Raw genomic sequence first — 17,798 nt, 5'->3', positions numbered from 1 at the left:
CTAGAATCTACATCCCTCCCCTTACCTGGATTAACAATTGAAATCTGCCCTTCGGAACTCAGGGAAGGTCGTGAAGGCTAACTAGAAAAGCTCCCCAAGCCCAGGAGCCTCTATAGCATCCTGATCAATTTCAAGAGTAGCTTATAGCTATGAATGCTGAAATGCCAATGGCATCAGTCAACAACTTATAGAAAGGATAGAAAGTATCAATTAACTTACCAAATCAATTGATAGTGGATGAATAAAGGACTTTTTAATATAATTGACTTTCTATGTTTTCCATAGAATGAGCTTCAGCAAGATATGTTGCATCAATCCTCAATTATCATTCTCAAGAAGTGTGTGTTATATTAAACCTTCTATTTAAATAGACTCTGAATATTAGAGTATGGCAGTCATGAGCCTTAAAACTAGAAAGGACCTAAAAAATCCCAATTATTTGCATCTTGTGGTTACCACTATTGAACAGTTTTATTTATCTCACAACACAGAATTGTTCCATTAAAAAGAAACAAACAAACAAACAAAAAACCAGCTGTAATGACCAACCTCCATTTATTAAAACTAATGTATTATTTTTCCTTTTACATTATTCAAAACATGCATGATGACATCAATATTTTTAAAACAGTAAACAATGATCCCATTACTCTTCCATGTCCTATAAAATCTTGAAACATAGCTTTTGGATCCTCCACCTTACTGACTACAGAGGACACTTTGTGTCAAAAAGTACTAAATTGAGAACCATTAATCTAGCCCAGTGCCCTCAATTCACAGTCATGAAAATTATAAGAAATTTGACTTTTTCCTTAACCCAAAAAGGAAAGTTATACCCCCAAATTCACATCTTCTTTAAACAAAAATCAAACAAGTATGAAGATGCATTTCTTCCAATACTGACAATGAAGGAGGAAATGCCACTTGTGGAGAAACATTCAGATATCAGAATCTCAGCAGTACAGCATAGCTTGATTTCTGCCTGTGTAAGTTTAGTCCTTATTGTCAAGAAATTAACTTGGTGGCCACTTGACAGTAATTCTCAAATCTCATGATATAGAGTCCTAATTTCTGAATAAATGCCAATCTTGAGTTTCCAAGATTTAATTACAATTTCTAGGTTTTAATATTAAAGACTCTGATGGTTTGTTGGGCTTCAAATGTCCTTAAAACTTTTTTGATGAGTTAAGTGTAAACGAATAAAAAACATATGCATTAACTTTCCCTTGGAATACATGTGGGTTTAAAAATTAAGGGAAAAAGGACTTGGCAAACTTTGGCTTTGAGACCTGCCAAACCCAAGGCATTTGAAAAAAAATAGCTCAAATTTGGAGAATCCCAAAGTCTGGTAAAATGTGTCTTTTTTTTTTAAAGAACAAATAAGACTGAAAATAACTTTTTTTAAAATAAAATATTTTAGCAAGAATGTCTATGCTTAAACAATGACTGTGTAAAAATATCTTGCTATTTTTGATTGCATACTCACACACACATGCACAAATGCATACACAGGTACACATACAAATATATTTTGGTTTGCCTAAGTTCAAATTTCAGTGAATATCAGCCTCACCTTATTCATTTTAACATTAGCAATACAAACAAAAAACCCACAAATACTCAAATACATTTCAGCATGATATTTGATATGGTGGGCTATTCAAATACTGACAAGTCTTATTAAGTTATTATTTCTAATGATTTCCTATTACGGACCCCAAATACATGAACCCTGAGCTTTCTATGCTTTCCTCTCCCCAGACAGATCTACTTTTCAAAGCTTTATTTCCCAGTTCCTCACTATGTATGCTCATTCTCCAGCAATGCGACATTAATTCTCATCACATTATTTGAAAACACCTGTCATTTTCACTTTCCTTATTGGTCCTTTCTGTCAGGACTGTCACTCCATCTCCACCTACAAAAATCTGGATCATTCAAAGTATATACTCAAATAGTAATTCTTCACAAGATATCTTGTTACTTGTGTGGCCTTGGCAAATCTCACCAGATTAGGCACCTTTAAAAACATTTTCCAAGTCTCTACCTTGCTCACAATCATAGTTCAGATCTATTGGCATTACAGAAGTGAAGGGATAAAGGATACCTATTGCCAACAATTTCTCCACTCTTACTGGTTCCAAATGATTTAAGAAATAGACCTGAGGACCCAGCTACAAATCAAATACAGCATTAATTTCACCACTGCTAAATCTGGACTGATGAAAAGCAAATTGCTTGTTCTCCTTCTAAACAAGATTTTTAATGAATCCAATAATATGTGGGGAAATATATTGTTATAAAAAACTTGGGAATATGAGTCAAGACCCTCATGATGCTGGGCATTATTTAGGTAAATGCACAGGATCAAACCCAACTTTCCTGTCCAATTCTGAGGCAATAACCCCTCCCCCTGATAATGGATTATAATAGATGAGAGATGGAAATAGTGCCTGTCTGGGTTTTCTCCAGTACTTGGAGGGAGTGGTGAACACCCTTCCTTGACACAGGAAGGTCAATTAAGTAGTCTTTGTCCAGCCAATATGAGGCTACCATAATGAGGATCCACCTTCCTTCTAGCTCTATGGTTTTTGCTTTTTTTACAGATGCTATGATCCAACCATAAGCTTGTGAGTCTTTAAATATATCACATTTTCGCCTGTATTAATTTATTTTTAACAAATCTGTACTTTAAAAATGTTTTGAAAAGCTCCTCTTGTCTACCTGGTACAACCATTCATACCTGGAAAACTTGGCTCAAAAAATTCTCTTCTGTAAACATTCACTGAGTCGCTTTGCAGTGTTGACTAATTTTTAATCTACTCTCTCAGTATCTTGACCATATCTTTGATGATGCATAATATACTGGCTTGTAAAACTGGCAGATAAAACTCACTTCCTTCAGTAAACTTACAGTCTGGGGAATTCCCTGGCGGTCCAGCGGTTAGGACTTGGAGCTTTCACTACTGTGGCCTAGGTTTGATCCCTGGTCAGAGAACTAAGATCCCACAGCTGTGCATCATGGCCAAAAAGAAAAAGAAAAAAAAAAAGAAGAAACTGATAGTCTAATGTGGCCATTAAGTTTAATATTCAGATCTTATGATACATAATCAAGAAACCTTAATGCTCACCCTGCACCTGAGTAAAATCTATTTTGGTAATAAAAGACTTCTCTATCACTAATTGCTTTATCCACGGAATACTAAAAGATGTAAATATCAATCTAAGTTACAGCTTTCCCCTTTCTCATCCCTGCTGGCCTGATGCAGTCTAGCTTTCTGGAGGCCACATGGTTAATTTGATCTCTATTTTCGTATGTTGCTTTTTGTGAATCTGGGATTCTGATTCTCTGGGACTGGAGAGGGGCTTGGAGAGAAAGAAAGAAAAAGCACAAAAGTTCTTATGTGATTAACACTGACATGAACTGGTATCACAGCTTCTGGAGTTTGTTGGCATTTACAGTAGACTCTTTTACAGAGGGATTGATTTGGAGATACCATGTCTATCACTTGGATCCCTACTTGCAGCTTTCTTGATGACAATGATACACAGCCTAGCTGGTTGCATATATTTCCCTGGGACTCATTTTGTTAGACCACCTACACTTTTCCCTCTTTCACTGGTAATGGAAATGAAGTCTTAAGTACAGTGCTTCAGTAGTTCTAAAGTCATCTTGGTTTCAAATATAGGTCCATCAATTTTGTGACCTTGGACAGATTAATAAATCCTTCTAGGACTAAGGTTCTTTATCTGTAAAAAAATGGAGATAATTATAGTATTAGCAAAAAATTGGCTGTAAAGATTCAAATAATGCATGTCAAGCACATTGTAAATATTCAAAAGTGATCTGTAATTATACGTCATTTTTCTTTTTAAAAATTTACTGTTTCTAAATGGAGTACTTGTTTTCTATCTAAAAATAGAAAGCATTTAGATAAGGAAAGGTCTTTCCGAAACAGTGCAGAAGACCATCTTAGACCATTTTGTTCACTTTGTAAAGCCTTGACTATAAAACAAGCTGTGAGTCATGTTGCCTCCTCATTCTTTTTAGCCAGCAACTCCCAGGGTGTTCATTCAGTTGTGGAGGCAGAAGGACAAGATGTCTGGTCTAATCATGACATTCATTTAAAGCATCTTCCCACATCATATATAATTGCTAACTTCTCACCAGCCAAAGCAGGTCTGTGGTCCAAGCCCAGCATCAATGGAATGGGCAAATACTTTCTTACCAGCTCTGGTGGGAAGTGCTACAAAATCACATGTATTGTGGATGTATTGATGGATGTATTGTTTTACCATAGGGAGGGGATAAGAACTGGGAGAAATAATACAATCTACCACATTGATAACATACTCACACTCTGCCAAGCACCAGGGAGTGCTCCTCTATTTGTATTATAGTAAGATATCCTGCTCTATTCAAAGAAACCTCTGAGGTCAAATACATTTCATGAATTGAGTGAATGGCTGGCTGAGGGCTGACCAGGGCAGGTATGACCTTGAAACAATACAATATCCTGGTGTGTGTTGTCTTGTATGAACATATATTGGTTGTGAGGTGATGGCAGAAGCCAAGAATTATGCTCAGAAGGGATGACTGAGTTCAATGTCCAGGTAATAATAAAATTAAATTATGGATCAAAGAGGCATAGAAAAGAAGTAGTAAATAAGATGGGGAATCAAAAGTTCCAGGAATCCAGGTGCTAGGAGTGGTTTGGGTCCAATAAGAAATAGCTAGGAATGAGTATCCTGGGTACTTCAAACACACAGAGGCCATTAATTTAGAGAAAATTGAGCATATTTGTATATGCAATAAGACTTACTATTTATTGAGCACTTCTTTCACCCCTGGCTCTGCACTAGTCATTTTGTATACATTTTGTCTTCACCAATGAAATTTAATTCCTCTATTAACCACAACCTTGTAAAAATGATACAGATTTAACCATTATTTTTTCTCAGTATTCTGAAGAAAGTTATTTTAAAACATGACTCTGAATGATTAAATGTAATTCTTTAATATTTTCTTACTGCTTTTTTCTACCTAACATATATAATAAATTCATTCACACATGAACTGTTACTATTTCAACCAGTCCTTAGCATAATTTCATCATGGAAAAGGGAAAAAAGAAGCAAAATAGAGCATTTACTGTGACTCATGCATAATTTCACTTATTTCTCCCTGCATTACAGCGAAGGAGATGACCTCCACTCCTCATCCCCCTTCACTGACAGGGAAGCTCAAACTAAGAAAAGTTAAATATCGTCCCAAAGATTAGACTTCAAAGATTGTATTATTTCCTTTATCCCTAACCATCAACTTCCCTGACAAGGTAACACTTTACCAATTTAATGCACCAAGAGTTCTCATCCACATCAACTGGATATCCGTATAGAAAGAGAGACCAAATGTGGTTGGGTAATCTAAACATTCCCTCCTCAGTTTATAAGCAAAACCCCAGTGGTTCTACATATCAGCTTCAGTTTCACTAGAGGATACTGTGACTATAGCCAAAGACATTTTTCCTACTCTTGCCCTCCAATGTGCATCTTGGATTCTGTGTATCACTGACCAATGATTGTTGACAGCATTTATATAATTTCCCCTATAATCTCAGATTTTTCCTTACTAGTAGACATTTCATGAATGAGAAGTCATTACCCCCATTTATGCCTAATTTTGATGCCTTCTGGCCAGTTTAAAGACTTTGCTAGAATTCAAGAAATGAAGCATTATTTTTAATTCCAATGAGTTTTATGATTTTATCTCTGGTATTCTTCAGTGAATTGTTTGAAGACTGAATTCATCTTGGGTATGTGTGGGTGTGCATGTGTATGTACATATGTATGTGTTTATTTACTGGCAATCTACTAGTTTAGTAAAGTGAAACACCTGGAATTTCTTCTGGCACTAAACGGCTCTCTGGAGAACAATGATAGCACTTCCAAAGTGATTAGATTTTAGACAAATTGTCTTTATAATTAGTTCTTTCCAGTCTAAGAAATTTCTAGAAAATTCTTTTCCTTAATAGTGAATTCATGATTGTTTTTCTCCTTAGAGGTACATTTTAATTTGAAGCTTCCAGGAGCAGTTTGCTAGAAAGTAAAGGTTTTGTATGGCTTTGGGGCCAGACATATCTGTGTAAAAGTCCCAGTTCTGTTATCTGGTATATTGGGATAAGAGACTTAAGCTGTCTGAGTGTTAATTTTCTAATCTGTAAAATGAGGATGGGAATACTGAACTCATAAGTTTGTTATGGGGATTAAATTAGATAAGGCATGAAAATACTTTGCAATGTAGCTAGAGGGGAGATTTTCAGAGTAGGAGAGCTGAGAGGTGATAAAAGTCAAGGGGTGCTGGAAATCTCCTGATGTAATTATACATTTCCTACCTTGATAGAATCCCTACATCAGAGGCTACTTACAATATAAAATAAAGTGATCCATTGACTTACATTTGTCTGATGTTCCTGTGTGTTATAGGGGCTTATTAGTTCTTTTCTGTCCCTCACTAGACTGTCTCCTTGATGATGCAAGAAGGATAGATTCATGACTTTTACTCTAAGTACCAGAGGAATAACTTTAGTGTCTTGTGATATATTGTTTATATTGTTATATATATATATATATATTAGTTTCAGTACTAGAACAGATTCAATAAATAATTTCAGTAAGGGTTGAAACATTATTATGATTAGCTATTTCTACCCTTAGGTAGATTAATAAGGTGAAGTAATATGATAGCTGTAGTGGATACTGTGGTTCACCAACCAGATTCCCTTTCAAGCAAGGCTGAGGTGCTTCTTCCTCCATCTGTCAAATGTTTATCACTGGTGACTCACAGTTGGGTCTGAGAATTGCCTTGGGAAGCGGCTTCACTCAAAGTTAAGTAATGAAGTGAATGTATTAGTTGATCAGTTTTGTCCAACTCTTTGTGACCCCACAGACTGTAGCCTGCCAGGCTCCTCTGTCCATGTAATTCTCCAGGTGAGAATACTGGAGTGGGTTGCCATTCTCTTCCCCAGGGGATCTTTCCGACCCGGGGATCAAACTGTGGTCTCCTGCATTCCAGGCAGATTCTTTACCATCCCTGAGCCACCAGGGAAGACCTTCCTCAAAGTTAAAAGTCACATTAAATGGTGGGTGTGGCTATAAAGGTCTGGCCCCCTTTTCTCAATAAGAAAGCAGAACTGGATAAAGTGAATCCATGAACACTTGGTATTTATATCACTTTTGTTTACTTTCTTATAATGACCTTCCCTGTGATTTATGCATAAAAATACATTGTGTGCAAAGTTATTTCAGGTGTGTCCAACTCTTTGCAACTCTTTGGACAGCAGCCCGCCAGGCTCCTCTGTCCATGGGATTCTCCAGGCAAGAATACTGGAGTAGGTTGCCATGCCCTCCTCCAGGGGATCTGCCCAACGCAGGGGAAATACATTAATAACCTGGAAAATCTTTGAAACAAGTTTCAGTTGAGCATAGACCAGAGTTAAGGAGACTGGACTGAAAGATTCACAAGTTGCACAAATAGGAGGACTGATGGCACTTGGAAAGCACCAGGCAGCTATGTCAAGTACTTCTTTTCAATTACATAATTCAGATATCTGAATTCTCTATGTCTAGTATAGCTCTTTTCCATGACATATTTTACGATTGTCCTTTCATATTCACCTGGATGTATGTGTGTGTTAGTTACTCAGTTGTGTCCAACTCTTTGCAACCCCATGGACTGTAGCCCACCAGGCTCCTCTATCCATGGAATTCTCTAGGCAAGAGTACTGGAGTGGGTTGCCATTTCCTTCTACAGGGGATAACTCCTATTTATATTAGAAACTCTACTCATGAGTCACTTCTTCCAAGAAGTTTTCTGTGACTTTCAAAGACTATATTAAATTCTGCCCCTTTATGGTATTTATGAGATATAGACCTAATGCTTTTAATACATTTACTTTGTCCTATTATCATTTCAGTCCTAATAGAAGTGTGTTCTTATAATTAGAAACCTTTGTCCTGTAAATATAGCAGTTATATTTACAATTTTTTTTTTTCAGAACTTAATTGTCTCTACATTTATTTTATATCTTAGTATACAAATTATGTTATAAATGTAGCAGTTCAATCAATTACTAAATTGAACTGAAACAAAGGCCAATTTTTGCTATCATTTCAATATTTAGCTGGCTGAGATGAAAAACTATCATTTATGGCTCTACTAAATAGCAAAGAGTTGGAATTTTTTCTTATTCTCTGGAATCCTGAGTTTTCATTCCAATAGTATGAATTCAGGTAGATAGGTCCCAGACCTAAGACTTTATAGAGAAAAGAAGAAGAATTTTCCACTAGGAAATATAAAAGGAGATCAATCTGCTCAAGCTGAGTAACTGTCACCTTCACAATTCTATAGCAAAGCACAGATATGAGAACTTTCTGAAAACTGTTTCATGAAACTGTAAGTCAACATAAACTCAAAGCTCTCTTTTTCTTTCATATTATAAAAGAAAATCGCTATTTTCTATTAGAATGTTCATTTACTCAATATTTAAAATATTTACATCTTTTCTGTCCTAAATATTCTCAGGTCACTTTGCACATAATTCACTTCAATGATGCTGTATTTTAAAAATCTGGCCTTGGTTATACATCTCAGACGTTTCATCACAAATCATTCTCCGAGAGTGGGTATTTTTAAATAATATTATTATGGAAAAGAATAGATTGAGTGGTTTGAATTACAATTTCCCAACAGATTTCTAGTTCAAATAAAACTTTCTCTAGTTTTAATGTGGTTCTTTTTGTACTATGGCAGGAAATAAGAATGGATAGACTTTTAGAGCTAAATATGGTGGATACAAACCTACAGTAGTTTGAAACGATCTAATAGTGCACTGATTTATTGTTTAGATCAAGAGACTAAAGTTAAAGCAATGAAGTAATTAGCCCAAGGTCATATACCTACGTAACAGCAGAAATATAACCAGAACTTCAGTTCAGTTCAGTCGTTCAGTTGTGTCCGACTCTTTGTGATCCCATGGACTGCAGCATGTCAGGCCTCCCTGTCCATCACCAACTCCCAGAGTTTACTCAAACTCATGTCCATTGAGTCAGTGATGCCATCCATCCATCTCATCCTCTGTTGTCCCCTTCTCCTCCTGCCCCCAATCCCACCCAGCATTAGGGTCTTTTCCAATGAGTCAACTCTTTGCATGAGGTGGCCAAAGTATTGGAGTTTCAGCTTAAGCATCAGTCCTTCCAGTGAACACCCAGGACTGATCTTTAGGATGGACTGGTTGGATCTCCTTGCAGTCCAAGGGACTCTCAAGAGTCTTCTCCAACACCACAGTTCAAAAGCATCAATTCTTCGGCACTCAGCTTTTTTCACAGTCCAACTCTCACATCCATACATGACTACTGGAAAAACCATAGCCTTGACTAGATGGACCTTTGTTAACAAAGTAATGTCTCTGCTTTTTAATATGCTGTCTAGGTTGATCATAACTTTTCTTCCAAGGAGTAAGCGTCTTTTAATTTCATGGGTGCAGTCACCATCTGCAGTGATTTTGCCAGAAAAATAGTCAGCCACTGTTTCCACTGTTTCCCCATCTATTTGCCATGAAGTGATAGGACCAAATACCATGATCTTAGTTTTCTGAATGTTGAGTTTTTAGCCAACTTTTTCACTCTCCTCTTTCACCTTCATCAAGAGGCTTTTTAGTTCTTCTTCACTTTCTGCCATAAGGGTGATGTCATCTGCATATCTGAGGTTATTGATATTTCTCTCGGCAATTTTGATTCCAGTTTGTGCTTCATCCAGCCCAGCATTTCTCTTGATGTACTCTGCGTATATAAGTTAAATAAGCAAGGTGACAATATACAGCCTTGATGTACTCCTTTCCCGATTTGGAACTAGTCTGTTGTTCCATATTCATTTCTAGCTGTTGCTTCCTGACCTGCATACAGATTTCTTAAGAGGCAGGTCAGGTGGTCTGGTATGCCCATCTCTTTCAGAATTTTCCACAGTTTATTGTGATCCACACAGTCAAAGGCTTTGGCATAGTCAATAAAGCAGAAATAGATGTTTTTCTGGAATTCTCTTGCTTTTTTGATGATCCAGCAGATGTTGGCAATTTGATCTTTGGTTCCTCTGCCTTTTCTAAAACCAGCCTGAACATCTGGAAGTGTCTTTAATTTCATGACTGCAGTCACCATCTGCAGTGAGTTTGGAGCCCCCAAAAATAAAGTCAGCCTGTTTCCACTGTTTCCCCATCTATTTGCCTTAGATGTTACTATTTTACTTCAAAGAAGCAACTATAACTAATTAGAGTCTTAGTTTTCCCAAGGTCAGAAAATCTTGCTTCAAATTCTGGCTCTACTGGGATAGAGTATTATGGGAAGTTAGACTAATATAGTTTCTCAGCTACAAAGTATAGTTTTGTACCCATTTTGAAGAGCATGGTAAATGATCAATAGATATATGCCAAATCTGAAAGTTTGTAAGTATGGCTTTGCTAAAATCACATTTTGAGATTTTTTTTTCAGATCTCAGGTAGTCAAGGGCAGTAAGAGAGATGTATAACACTTACATCACCAGATAAAGCTCTAGGTCTCCCCCTTCCTAGGTGGACTCATGCAGACCCGTGAACCTCAAAAGTCCTTGGCTCTTATTTGCAATAGGGTCCAAATTTTCCTCATGAGGAAACAAATCCTGAGGTTCTCCCAAATGCAAAGTCAATATATAGCTACATACTTCTATCAAGCTGTGAAATCATGGACTCATCAGCCAGAATAACTGTGAACAATGGGAGTTGCTATTTTTAAGATGTTCCTCAACCCAGAATCAAGCTGCTCCTGGTATCTGTCTAGGAGTTTTATAGGAATGCTACTTTCTTAAAGTGAATCCAAACATCTGTGGATGATTTCCATTGATTGAGTGCAGGAGCTTGTGGCTGGGGGCAGAGCATGATACACTGACTTCATTCTCGGATGCTTTGCATAGTCCCCATTGCTCTTGGTCCTGCAGCAATTGCCTGATTGGCTGCTTGCTGCAGCAGTGAGGGAGATCTACTCACTCAACCATTTGAGGAGGAAGGAACCTGCTTCTGTGTTTTGATCTTCTGCTTAAGAACGCAAAGCCAATTGTGCTCTTCTGTTAGAGAAGCAGTGCACTGTTTGATGTTACTATAAATGTAGTACAACCTGGAGACTCATAGGAAGGTTAGGGCAGAGGGTTTGTTTTGAGAAATAAACAGTTTCTTCTTGTTCAGTTAAATTCCACAGGTCTCCAGATTACTAAGACCTACATTAACATTTTATTTTGAGATATAAGGTATGTGTACTAATGTGCACAATTTTTAGGAGTGCACATTGATGGGTTCATGTATATCTACACCTCTGTAACTGCTTGCGTGTATATGCGTTCAGTTGTGTCTCTTTTGTGACTCACGTGGACTGTAGCCTGCCAAGCTCCTCTGGCCATGGAATTGATTCTCCAGGCAAGAATACTGGAGTGGGTTGCCATCTCCTTCTCCAGGGGATCTTCTGGACCCAGAGACAAACCCATGTCTCTTGCATCTCCTGCACTGGCAGGCAAATTATCAGCTGAGCCACCAGGGGAGGCCCCATGTAACTACTTAGCTGAAGCAGATTTCCAGGACTGAAGGAGTCTTTAGCTCTCATGCCCCTTCCTAATCAAATATTTTACCCTCCCCCTGACACATACATCCAGGTGCTTCTTTTCAGATGGATTAATTTTGTCTATTCCTAAAATGTATATAAGTGGGATTGCATAGAATACACTCTTTGTGTCTGGCTTACTTTGCTCATTAATATGTTTGGAAAAGTTACTCATTATTTTGTATAGCACTTGTTTTTTCAATTTTCCTGTTGTGTAATACCATGTTGTTGTACAAATACATTAGATTTATTCTAATGTATTCTTTCACCTATCTGTTTGGATTGTTTCCATTTGGGAAATATTATTAAAGAAAGCTGCTGGAAATATTTTTGTTCATGTCCTTTAGGTCAAAGCTCCCCAACCTCTGGGAGCTAATGCCTGATGATCTGAGGTGGAGCCGATGTGATAATAATAGAAATAAAGTGCACAATAAATGTAATGTGCTTGTATCATCCCCAAAGCACCCTCAGCACCACCCAGCCCATTGAAAAATTGTTTCCACAGATCACCAGCCCAGGTTGGGTGCATGAGACAAGTGCTCGGGCCTGGTGCACTGGGAAGACCCAGAGGGATCGGGTGGAGAGGGAGGTGGGAGGGGGGACTGGGATGGGGAATACATGTAAATCCATGGCTAATTCATTTCAATGTATGACAAAAACTACTGTAATGATGTAAAGTAATTAGCCTCCAACTAATAAAAATAAATGAAAAAAAAAAAAAAAGAAAGAAAAATTGTTTCCAGGAAACACATCTAGTCCCATTAAGGTTAGGAACCACTGCTTTAACTGACCTATGCATTCGTTGGCTTCCCTTGTGGCTCAGCTGGTAAAGAATCTGCTTGCAGGGTTCGATCCCTGGGTTGGTAAGATCCCCTGGAGAAGGGAACGGCTTGCCACTACAGTCTTGTAGCCTGGAGAATTCCATGGATTGTATAATCACAGAGTGGGACATGACTGAGTGACTTTCACTTTCACGTGCGTTCATATCTCTTGAGAATTGCTGAGTCACAGGATAAAGCATGTACTTGCAGAGATGCTGATGAAGAAGTGTTTCAAAGTAGTTGTACCAATTTACACTCCTACCAGAAATATATGAGGGTTTTAGTTGCTCTACATCTTCAACCAGGCTTTGCATTACCAGTCTTTTAAATTATTCTGTCAACTCTAATTTCAGTTCTATTTACGTTGTAAGGGGAAATTTAACAATGTGTTAAACAGAGCACATTCTGCACCTAGTTGCTTGAATTTAAATCCTAGGTTTGTTACTTGCCACCTAGGTGACTCTGACTGAATTATTCAACATCTTTGTGCTTTAGTTTTCTCAACTACAGCATGAAGCTTATAGGTATTCTCACCTTGTAGAGTGGTTTAAGGTCTCAATGAGTGAGTTTTATATAGCTCTTACCATCACAGATACCACATTCTATCAGTGTTAGGTTGTTTTGTATTTTTAAGTAATATAGTCACATGTCTCCATTCAAAACCTACTCAATATTCATTAACTTAAAAAAATCAAAATAGCTATTACTGGGCTATTTATTTAGGTACAGTAGCCCCTTGATTGTACATTGGGCATTGGTTCCAGGACCCCAGTGGATATCAAACATGCTCAAGCCCCTTACATAATATGTTATAGTATTTGTATATAAACCACACATATACTCCTATTACATTAAATCATCCCTAGATTGTTTATAATACTTAAAACAATGTAAATGCTATGTGAATAGTTCCTGTGTGTGACAGATTCAAGTTTTGCTTTTTTGAAACTTTCTAGAATTTTTTTCTGAATATGTTCCATTATGGTTGGTTGAATCCAAGGATGCAGAACCCCTTGGCATAAGGCAGGCCCACTGAACTATGCTAAATGTTGTAGCTGTGGGACAGGAGGGAGGAGGCAAGATGGAGACGTGGGATGATAAACTTGTAGAGGGTAGCAGGAACCAGTCTTCAGGGGCCTTGCGAAGTTAAGGAGTCCAGACTTCGCTGAGAAAGTAACTGGGACACATGAATTGAAGCAAAAGGGTGTCAGTATAATGTTTGCATGATGGAACAGAAACGGGATGTGAGAGGGAGCAGGATTTTAGGTACCTGTTGAAGAGTATGGACATAGGTACCAGATACTATGCTAAATATTTTACAGATATTTTCTCATGTTGGTTTCTCATGTACAGGATGAACCGCTGATAGAATCTCATCATCATCTTCATTTTACATTATGAGTAGATTGAGGATTGAGGCTTAGGGAGATAAGTAACTTCCCCCCAAGGTCACAGAGCTGCGTGGGGATTTGAACTCTGTGTGTCTGGCGCTCGAGAGTCCCGGTGGTACCCAGGACTGTGACATGACCATGTCTGCACCGTCAAGTTACGTGTGCTACAAACACGATCTCAAATACCCTTAGAAACACTCTAAGGAAGGAGTGATCCTCATGTCGCAGATGAAAAAACGGAGGCTCTGAGAGTAAGTTCTCCCTGCAGGTCATGCGGTAGAAAGTGGCGGAGCCAACATGCACACTTGTGTCTGTCATGCTCCTAGATTCCACTCTTTGTGGTGAGAACTCATGGTGCACACATCTAAGAAATGTTCCTGTAGTGTAAAGCACAGTCAGCAAACTTTTCTCCCTAAAGATCCAGATGGTGAATATTTTCAGTTTCTCAGCCCTCCCGGTCTGTGTGTGGCTGCTCATCTCTACCACCGTAGCTTGAAATCTGTGCCGGAAGGGGCGTGGTTATATTTCAGTAACACTTCATTTACAAAACTGGCAGTGAGCTATATTTACTAACTGCTATTATGAAGTTTCTAAAGAAAAAATCACCCTTTTTTGATCAGCTATAACTTTGGCAAAAAAAAAAAAAAAATTCATTATGCTATCAATTGTTTAGCATAACTTATTTAACCATCCTATTGTGCTTGGGATAGTTAGGGGTTTATCTTTTTTTGTTTGTTTTTGTCTTGATTTTTGCTAAATATATAATGCTGCTCCAAAACCTTTGCTTTCCTAAGTTTTTTTTTTTTCTCTTTCAAAATGATGTTCTTAGAATAAATTCTCAGTAGGGAAATTACTTCTTAAAAGGTATGAACATTTATATAGGTATCTATAAAATTATATCTTCATTTGAGGCATATTAAATTTCTCCACTCCCTTTACTTTTCCCACACAACCCTACATTTTGGTATTTATTAAAATTCATCTTCAAAAATCCCCCCTCCATTATTTTGAATGTGGAACCCAAAGTGATACCATCAGGCAGGTAGATGAGAGAAATATGCTAAAGTAGAAAATACTTGGGGACAAGTGGCTAGAATTTGTCACAAAATGCTACCAAATTCTCTACTTGCCTCTGTCAGTCTTAAACATGTGAAATTTTATTTCCTAGGGTTTATCTAATTCTCCTTCAAGTCCTGATATAAAGTCTGACATTGTCTGAAGAATTGTGTAGCCAGCTTTTAGATGAACAAATTTAATCTTCCCCCCAAAAAATGTCAGTTTTTCTTTGATTTTCTTGACTGTTAAGGAAGTGAGATGGGGAAAAAAATTGTTTTTTCCAATAAAGAGAGTTTTCATAACAAGTCTCAAGTAATGACAAAGAATGAATGTCATGTACCACCAAAGAAAAGCAAAACCAAATGACTGATGGTGGCCTTGGCCTTTTCATCATAGAACTGTCTTCTACTCCTCTGCCTTCAATAAGGTCATCCTCCCATGAGATTATTATAAAACCTTCTTGTATGTTCTCTTTGCCTTCAGGTGTACCAAATGTAATTAGTCCCCCCAAATCCCACCAGACTTGTCTTGCTAAAAATGCCACCTGATAAGGGGGCTCCCTGCTTGACAACTGGACAAGCCCCCCAGTGCCTACAAGACAGTCGCATTCCCCACACTCCAGTTCCCACCTATGTTTTCTGCCGCATCTCTCACCTCTTCTTTTCAGTCAACCCTCTCAAAAGCTTCATGGAAATGCTTACCTTTTCTTTGACACATTCTGGCCTTTCACAAACAAATGTGTGTATATAGGGCATCACTCCAAAAAACAGCTCACCAATGAGCTCATGAAGAGTTCTGGGTGACTTAGTACAAACCCAAGCTCCCAAACAAACTCCAGGTCACTTGAATCAGAATCTCAAGGTTATGAATTAAGGGGTTTTTTTTGTAACAAGTTCTCCAAAAAATTCATTTAGTCATTTGGTTCCAAAATCTCTGCATAGGCTGACCCATGTTTTGACCCATTTCCTTACTGGTGGCAAATTTCAGCTCCTTCTTCAAGATCCCACTTAAATTTTACCTCCTTTGGGAAGATACCTCTACTACACCAAACGCAAAATCAATGCTTACTCACTCTTCCCTCTCAGAGTACTTTATCTTCATTCCTTTGTGACTCTATTTGTTGTACTTTGCTGTTTGAGTCTTGCCTTTCTCCATGAGAAAATGCCCTCTGTGTCAATACATCAAACTTTCAAGAAGAATGACATAGAGAAAGTGGGATGAATTGGGCTGGGGCGTTGGATTACATCTGCTCTAGATCTTACGGAGAAGTTCTGGGAAGCTTAAGGATGAGGCAGGTCCTACCCGGAGGAACTTTTACTTTTAAGGAAAAGCTCTTCTCCGTTCTCCTTCTGTGCTGCGCTGCTGGCCCTGTGGCTGCTCAGTCCTGGCACACAGCCCCATTTCACCACACTTCCACAGTTTCTTGGCCAACTTGTAAAGTGTTGTGTTTCTCAAGGGCAGGGCTGCATCTTCATCTCCGTATTCACAGCACACACACGGTCTGCTTCTCCTGAACTTTTGTATGACGTGTTAGCTCTGGGATCTAAGATGTTGACATCTGTGAAACATCTTGCTTAAGAGCAGGAGATGTGGAGTTAGAGGCTTGGGTTCAAATCCCAGCCACTGGGCACACTGTGATCTTGAGCTAATTATTTAACCTACAGTGCCTCAATTTCCTCTGCAGCAAAATTGGAATAATAATACTACAACTTATCGAGCTCTCCCCAGCAATAAATAAGTATTGGCATACCTCTTATCACTTAGCAAATGATGTTTAAATGTTAGTTCTCATTAACTCTGTAGTTAATATTTTTTTCCCATGGTTTCTCCAAGTCTTCTTTGGGGTCAGTCATCTGATTTCAAATACTGAAATGTTGCCTGGAATTTCAATCCTGCTATAACCACCTAAGGCAATTGTCATATTATGAAATGGTAGGACCCCAGCAAGGTTCCAACACCATTCCTCCTCATGCCTTTCTACTCCATGCATCCTGGGAGTATCATTAAGAGGAACATTAAGTCCTGCTGAGTTAGGATAAAAGTGCTCTGTATATAGCACTGTGCAAACATAAGATATTGCTATTATTTTGCTCCTTGGCTGGGCTTTAAATTCTTTGTTGGCAGAGACCATTCTGTCACACACACTCAACCTATTCTTTTTTACTTTAGGAGCCTCAGAAACAATAAACAATAAAGTGTGTTTGAGAAGTGAGCATGAATTCTCCTGCCCTGGACTTCAGAGTTTTCGGGAATAGCATGGGTCATACTGAGAAAATAAGAGCTAACTTGTGAGAAAGGCTTAAGTGCCGCCCTTGCATTTACTGAGGAAGCCTTACTCTGTATCTGTCTAGTGACCTGAAGCTGCCTCTAAATTAGCTGTCTTCTTCAGAACATACATAATATGCTCTCTGTGCAGTTGCAAGGTTTGTACATTTTTCTCACCGTGCTTCAAAAGTGATTCAAAATTTATGGGAGGCAAGTTATTGAAATGTGCCATAAAAAAGTTCTATACAAAACAAATAGGAATAAAATATCAACTTTCTTTAAAAAAACTAAGATCAGGATGCAAAATTCTTAGCACTAGAGAGCACTCTGCTATAATATAAAAAAATTAATAAATAACCCATATGACTTCAAATTAATGCCCTACCTCCCTGAACATATGGAGGAGATGAGTGTATTTTTCGTATGGGAATTGCTTCATTGCTCACTGTTTGTCTTATATTTGCACTTGTCTTACTCTATGTTTTGGTCAGTTGAGGATGCTCTCACAAATTATAGACTGGGGGCTTAAACAACAGAAATTATTTCTGACACTTCTGGGGGCTGGAAGTCCAAGAGCAGGGTACCAGTG

This window comes from Odocoileus virginianus, chromosome 15 (assembly GCF_023699985.2).
Source record: "Odocoileus virginianus isolate 20LAN1187 ecotype Illinois chromosome 15, Ovbor_1.2, whole genome shotgun sequence".
Classification (NCBI taxonomy): Eukaryota; Metazoa; Chordata; class Mammalia; order Artiodactyla; family Cervidae; genus Odocoileus; species Odocoileus virginianus.
The sequence above is the reverse complement of the archived record's forward strand: the minus strand, read 5'-3'. Positions refer to the sequence as shown.